The sequence below is a fragment of the Panthera uncia genome, assembly GCF_023721935.1.
Source record: "Panthera uncia isolate 11264 chromosome B2 unlocalized genomic scaffold, Puncia_PCG_1.0 HiC_scaffold_24, whole genome shotgun sequence".
NCBI classification, from domain to species: Eukaryota; Metazoa; Chordata; class Mammalia; order Carnivora; family Felidae; genus Panthera; species Panthera uncia.
Window position 1 is genome coordinate 18,484,788 of NW_026057580.1, and position 7,943 is coordinate 18,492,730.

The 7,943-nt window shown below is 39.7% G+C and overlaps 1 pseudogene; it reads left to right on the top strand.

The window, feature by feature from the left end:
• Positions 1–3,359: 3,359 nt before the first annotated feature.
• On the top strand, positions 3,360–4,740 carry LOC125938211 (ornithine decarboxylase-like; annotated as a pseudogene).
• The last annotated feature ends 3,203 nt before the right edge of the window (positions 4,741–7,943 follow it).

The window sequence follows — 7,943 nt, forward strand, 5'->3', positions numbered from 1 at the left end:
TAGGTCAAGATTTCTTTTTATATCTCCCTGATGCAGGTTAGTTTACTGCAAAAATATTCTTTCTTCTCAAATACCACATAACTTTCTGCATGATGCTACTGCATGTATCTATTGTAGCATAATGACCATTTTATATATGTATTCTTTTTCCCTCCTGTATGAACCCTAAATCGGCAGCCCCCAGAAATCAGAAACGATGCTTCTTTATATTGTCAGGGTGTTACACAGTACCTAATGCACAGTAAACTGTTAATGAATGCATGCACTCACCACTCTTTATATGGTAATATGGTCTGTTAAACAGGGATTGTTTTCCTAATTTGTCCTAGTAGCACTAATACCTAGCATAGAGCCTTCCATACAGTGAGTTGAATGGATTAATTGTTGAATGAATGGGAAAATTACTTATATATCAATAAGTAGTTAGTCATAACTGTTTCCCATGTTTTTGTGATCTGCAGACCTATCGCATTCAGTCAGAATGTTAAAACTACACTAATACTAGTATAAATACCAACAGCTTCTACACATATATGCACATAGAGAGAGAGATGGTACATGAAATGGTGAGCACAGACAGGATGATTCTAGGAGAGTAACAAAACCTGATCAGGCACACTACTGCAAATTCAACTTTGCATGCTTTACAAAACAGAAAGAGATCACAATCTACTAAGTACAGCAACTCCACCTGCCATTCCAAAAGAAATATACCCTCCTTTAGTCTCAGTCCCCATATTCCTATCCTATGATAGATGTCTTGCTTTGTTAAAAAGGATGCTCATCTTTAAGGTTATGTACGTTTCATACAGCATGGCCCTTAAGGGCAAACCACTACTTTGTCTGAGCCTCAGTAGGAACTGGAGTTTCAATGTTGAAGGAAAAGATAATATATGCTATATTGTTTTCCAGTGTGGCACCTTCTTAGGAGATTTTCACGGGTAACTAAGAAGCAGTTTTTGTCTGAATGCTGCAGAATATGTTATTCCATTGATTAGAGTAAGAAGCACGGGGCTCCAAGCACAGAACTATGAAATGCGTTGAGAAAGAGAAGCCATTGGAGACAGGAAAAATAGCCAGAGGATTAAGAGGAGAATCAACAAATGTCAGTGTCACAAAAGCTAAAAAGTGAAGAATTTCTAAGGAAATAAGTGATTAACAACTTTCAAATTCAGCAGAGATCTAGTGAGGATATTAAGATCACCAAATCTTATTCAAAGCAAAGTTCTGATTAGCCTTGTTAATGGTAGTATAAGTAAAACCACAGAGTATTTTTTTTCTTCAGTGATGGGCATATGAGACATATATAATATATAATATAATAATACATACATGAGGGGCGCCTGGGTGGCTCAGTCGGTTAAGCGTCCGACTTCAGCTCAGGTCATGACCTCGCGGTTCGGGAGTTCAAGCCCCGCGTCGGGCTCTGTGCTGACAGCTCAGAGCCTGGAGCCTGTTTCAGATTCTGTGCCTCCCTCTCTCTCTCTCTGACCCTCCCCCATTCATGCTCTGTCTCTCTCTGTCTCAAAAATAAATAAATGTTAAAAAAATACATACGTGAAAGAGTATTTCTGTAAATATCCTACTTTGTCAATTAATAAAAATAGAATAATTTCTGTCTGGAAAAAAAGATTCTGTTTTGAATTCCTCAAGGTAGGAGTGAGATCAGCCCAAACAGACATAAGGCAGTTTCAGGGATATATAGAAGACAATAGACATGAGTTGACTCAAGAACTGGGAAGTAAAACTATAGCAAGAAATAGCAGCTTCCCCGACACATAACTAGGTACTGAGAAAATTCATGTAGAGTTCATGGTGAAAGGGAACCTAGAACTTAGAGGGTTGGAAGTAAAAATGTCTTTTAAAAACATTCTGCACAATCATGCCTGGAGTCTATAAAATGAGTTTGGATTGCTAAAAAGTAAGTCCATGATCAGACCAGGAGGCAACATCCTTATAAAGAATTTGCCCAACTATTAGAAGTCACTCTTGGATATACTCGACTCACAGGAACAAAGGAAACAAGAAAAAAAAAAAAAACCCAGTGAAGGAGAAAGTTGAACTCAAACAGTGTTGCTTTCTCATCCTCTGTCTTGAGGAAATTGGTGCCGGAAGTTGAAAGTGCCCTGAAGGCGGCTTTAACTTACCTGACCAGTCCTCACCCCAGGGATCGCCTCAGGTCCTGCTGACCTAGGCAACTGTTTGAGGGTCAACCTTCCATGCAACTCAAATGTTCTTGAAGAAGCCCTCCTGTGTATTCAAGTGGACAGCAATTGTTTTCCTCTCTCTCAGCTTGCTTTTCTCTCACAGTTGTTTGTTCTTTAATGGTCATGACTCGGTTTGTGCTGCTGGCAAAGATAGGTCCTCCAGAGGGTGAATTAAGGTAAGACTATGGTATTTGGTCCTTCCCTCCTGGGGCAGTAACAAGTGCCTCTCTGTTTGTTTGTCATTTTCATGGTGATACTCTGCCAGGCTCTAGCATTATAGGCTGTTGAACTGACCCTGTATATTCATGGAAATCAGAATTCCAATTAATAGGACAGTTGTTATTTTTCTAAGAGTCAATAGTACTGCAGATATTGGGCTCAGTTTGGTTGGTTGGTTAGCAGGGAAGTAGAATGGAAGAGAAATGGGGAAAAAAGAGGATTTGGAAAAGAGGATTTGCATGGGAGAATCTGTTTCAGAAACCCCAATCCCTGAAATGCAGACTGACTTCGTGCGTGTTTCCACAACACTAAGCACTGTGACCTGAATTATTTTTTTAATATATATTGGAGGAGAAGGCAACATTTATATGCCTAATATAGTAATAGGCACTCCTGGAGGAGTTTATTTTTGTATAATAAAAAAATGATATAGGGTCCACAAAAATCTTTAAAATGTCAACATTATATAAAATGTAAAATCCATAATGCAATCTGCTTCAGATTAGCTGGAAAAACAATACAGCCTATTTGAACAGCTAGGCTTCATTTCCCATATGCATCAGTTATGCTGGCTCTGTTCCGAGGGAACAACAGGTAAGTGCCCTCAGCCTCTATGGTGCGACCCTCTGCCAGAGCTCAGGGGCCACCTGGGTCTGGCATTCCCCCCAGAGAGGGAGCGAGGTGGTGGGCTGGGGTGGGGGGAGCTGTCCTTTGCACTAGGGGCCATGAGCCAGCCCAGGGCACCTGTGTGCTCTAAGACAGCAAATTCTGTGTTTATTAGAACATCACCACTGCTGCACCAAGAGCACACGCATCTTCGGGGGGACTTGGAATTCCCGAGAATGGCCTTTGAGAAATGCTGACAATAATTTCTTTAAATTCCATCTCTTAGTTTTCCATGGAAACATCAAGAAACCATGAACAACTCTAGTAATGCAGTTTGACTGCCATTTCCTCCATGAAGGCCTTACTGCCAAGGACATGTTGGACCAAAAAATTAATGAAGTTTTGTCTTCCAATGATAAGGATGCCTTCTATGTCGCAGACCTGGGAGACTTTCCAAAGAAACATCAGAGATGCTTAAGAGCTCATCCTTGGATCACCCCCTTTTATGCAGTCAAATGCAATGATAATAGAACCATAGTGAAGACGCTCCTTGCCATAGGGACAGGATTTGATTGAGCCAGCAAGACTGAAGTACAATTGGTACAGAGTCTCCAGGTACCTCTAGAGAGGATTACCTATGCAAATGCAAACAAGTGTCTCAGATTAAGTATTCTATCAATAATGGGAGTCCAGAAGATGATAGTGAAGTCAAATTGAGGGAAGGTGCCAGGGCACATCCAAAGGCAACGTTAGTGTTGCAGATTGCCACTGATGATTCCAAAGCAGTCTGTTGCCTCAGTGTTAAATCTGATGCCACACTCAAAACCAGCAGGCTCCTTTTGGGGCAAAAGAGCTCCACATTGATGTCATCGGTGTCAGCTTCCATATGGAAGTGGCTGTACTGATCCTGAGACCTTCATGCAGACCATCTCTGATACCCGCTGTGTCTTTGACATGGGAGCTGAGGTTGGTTTCAACATGTTTCTGCTTGACATCGGTGGTGGCTTTCCTGGATCTGAAGATGTAAAGCTTAAATTTGAAGACATCACCAGTGTTATCAACCCAGCACTGAACAAGTATTTGCCGTCAGACTCAGGAGTGAGAATCATAGCTGAGCCCAGCAGACGTTATGTTGCATCAGCTTTCATGATCACGGTTAATATCATTGCCAAAAAACTCATATTAAAGGAATAGACATGCTCTGATGATGAGATGAGTCGAGTGAACAAATCTCTATGTATTACATGAATGATGGGGTATATGGATCATTTAATTGCATTCTTTATGATCATGCACGCATGAAGCCCCTTATGCAGAGAGACCCAAACCAGATGAGATGAGAAGTATTATTGAACCAGTGACTGGGGACCGACATGTAACAGCCTTGATGGCATTGTTGAGCACTGTCACTTGCCCAAGATGCATGCAGGCAAGTGGATGCTTTTTGAAAACACAGGTGCTTACACTGTTGCTGCTGCTTCTACTTTCAGTGGGTTCCAGAGGCCAACTATCTATGTGATGTTGACACCAACATGGCAACTGATACAACCATGACTTTCCACTAGAAGTACAAGAGCAGGATATCAGCACTCTACCTGTGTCCTGTGTTTGTGAGAGAGGGATGGAGCATTCTCCTGTTGCCTGTGCTTTACTTAGCATTAACAAGTACGTGCCACTCCTGAAACTGTTAGATGCAAGTTTAGCTTGAATTATGAGATTTGGGGGAACTGTTGAACTTAATCACTGCTATTTTTTCGATGTCTTTGTAAGTAGGGTTGGCATAGATGCAGCAATAGTGAACTCTAGGAGATGGAGTCACTTAAGTGTGTTCCTATGGAAACCATTTGGATATTTGTTTCATCTGGATTTTTATTCACTTGTCGAACATGCTACTAAAGAGTGCCTCCCAGAAGCTGAGCAAGCGTTTGTAGCTTGTACATTGGCAGAATGGGCCAAAAGCTTAGTGTTTTGACCTGTTTTAAAAATAAAGTACCTTGGGGAGCCTGAGTGGCTCAGTTGGTTAAGTGTCTGACTTGATTTTGATTCAGGTCATGATCTCACAGGTTGTCAGAGCACAACCTGCTTAGGATTCTCTCTCTCTCTCTCTCTCTCTCTGCCCCTTCCCCACTCACTTTTGCTTGCTCTCTCTCTCTCAAAAATAAATAAACATTTTTTTAAATAAAACAATAAAGTATCTTGAAATTAAAAAAAACTTAAAACAACAAATATATTCATGTACTCTTGCCTCCAAGTGTGAGATAAATACAAACTATCACTTCTGCTAAAAAAGAAAATAAAATATATTTCCAAATGAGTGAAGGCATAGTGAGATCTTTAATGACACATCAGGTGACCACATGCCCCAGTGTGTCTGGGACAGCCTCAACTTATCCTTGTTCCCCAGCATAATTATACATAGAACTCCTTCCATTCTCTAATGTATTGTAGTTTGGACAATAAATTACACACATGTCCTATAAAATAAGCCTTCTTTAAATGACTGTAGACATCAAAACTTCCCACAAAAGTACAATTTTGGCCCATTATCTTTACTCTTATATAGTTTCCATGAATACATAAAATTCAATAAGATCTAACTTTATCCTCTCTCAGTTTAAGTCCTTATGAAGTTTTTATAGATTTAAATTATAACCATTTCACTTTTAAAAAACAGAAAAGACACAGTCGATGTGGAGAAATCAGGACACTTGTACATGATGGTGGGGATGAAAAAAAAATGGTGGCACTGCTTTGGAAAATAGTCTGGCAATTCTTCAAGTAATTAAACAAACTTACTGCATGACCTAGTAATCCCATACCTAGGCATCTAGCCAAAAGAAATAAAAACATATTTCCACAAAAAAAAATAGCATCATATTCATAATTGCCAAAAGGAAACAATTCATCTACTGATAAGTAGATAAACAGAATGTGGTATATCCATACCAGCCATAAGAAGGAACAAAGTACTGATTGATATGTGCTGAAACATGGATAACCTTAAAAACATTATGCTAGGGGCATCTGGGTGGCTCAGTCGGTTAGGCATCCGGCTTCAGCTCAGGTCATGATCTCGCGGTCCGTGAATTCAAGCCCCGCGTCGGGCTCTGTGCTGACAGCTCAGAGCCTGGAGCCTGTTTCAGATTCTGTGTCTCCCTCTCTCTCTGACCCTCCCCCGTTCATGCTGTGTCTCTCCCTGTCTCAAAAATAAATAAACGTTAAAAAAAATTTTTTTTTTAAATAAAAAAAAAAAACCATTATGCTAAATGAAAGAAACTAGTCTCAGAAGATCTGTTCTAGCATTCCATTCACATGAGATATCTAGAAAAGGCAAACCTAGAAAAGAAAGAAGATTAATGGCTACTTAGTGGTGGGGGTGTGATGGGAGATAGGGGAGTGGTAGATAAAGGGTTTGGGGGTTTTTTTTGAGGTAATGAAATGTTCTGAAGTTGTACAGTTTGCACACAACTGTGAATATAATAAAAGGCATTGAATGTTACACTTTAATGGGGAATTGTATAGTACTTAAATGATATAACAATAAAGCTGTTAAAAAGAAAAAGAATAAAAAATAGTACTATACGGAATGGCAACCACTCATCACTAATAATAACAACCAATATTTATGGAGAATTCACTCCCTGGCAGACACTGTGTCTACTGTTTTATATTATCCACAAACCTTCACAAAAGATCTATGACATTCTGGAATTATACCCATTTTAAATATAAAACATTATTTTTTAATTTTTTTAATGTTTATTTATTTTTGAGAGAGAGAGAGACAGAGACCGAGTGAATGAGGGGCAGAGAGAGAGGGAGACATAGAATCTGTGCTGTCAGCACAGAGCCTAACATAGGGCTCGAATCCATGAACCATGAGATCATGACCTGAGCCGAAGTCAGATGTTTCACCAACTGAGCCACTCAGGCACTCCAGAATACAAAATGTTAAGTAAATTACCCATGGTCACAAGAGTCCTGGAAGATGACAACGAGTTTCCAAACCTTCAAAGCCTAAGCTTTTAGCCACACCCTGAACTGCCAACCATTCAAGCAAACTAAATGATACCACAGTGTGAGTAGCTTATCAGATTCAGTTCCCTCTGGACAGAGAAACATTCCAACTTCAGAGAAGTAGAGGACAGTTGGAGATGTGTAACTCCACAGGTACACCTTAGTTCCGTCCTGCTTACCTACAGCCAGCCTTGTGATTACACCCTATGACATTACTGAACTTTGCCTCATCTTGGAGCCTGCTTTTGAGCAGCAAGTACATGGAAATCACACCTTGTTTCCACATGTCAGAAAGAACTTAGAGCAGCAATGAGTTCAAAACCCAAATTGAGCTCTTGGACTTACTTCTCTGTTGCCATGGTCCTTCCATTACCAACTTAATCATCTTGCTTTTCTTGTTTGAGCTCCCTCTCATTTTCTCTTCCACTGGCCACCTGTTTCGGTTACATAGAAAACATTACAGTTTAGGTCTTCACTCTTGGCCTGGTCTTTGTATCCAGGATATATACATATATTTGGAAATATTTAGAGTATTTATGTGAAACAAATTTAAAAAAATGAATTAATACCTTCGGCCAACTTAAATGAAAATTAACAATGAAGCAAAAGATAAAGTATATAAATGACAAAATGGGTGGGTCTTTTCCTTAAATGACTTGAAAGAACTTAATCAAGACATTTATATTTACATAGTGTTAAAAGCTGGCTCTTTGTTCTTTGAGGAATAATAATGTATGCACATGATAAAAATTAAATCATGCAGGACAGATGATTTTTCAACAGTTAAAGCATCACTGATAGGTCAAAGGGTGTAAATAGGAATCTGAGAGAAGCAATGACACCTAACTCTGCGTGTCAGACTATTCCAGCACAGACCTCAATCCCTTTTGGAAT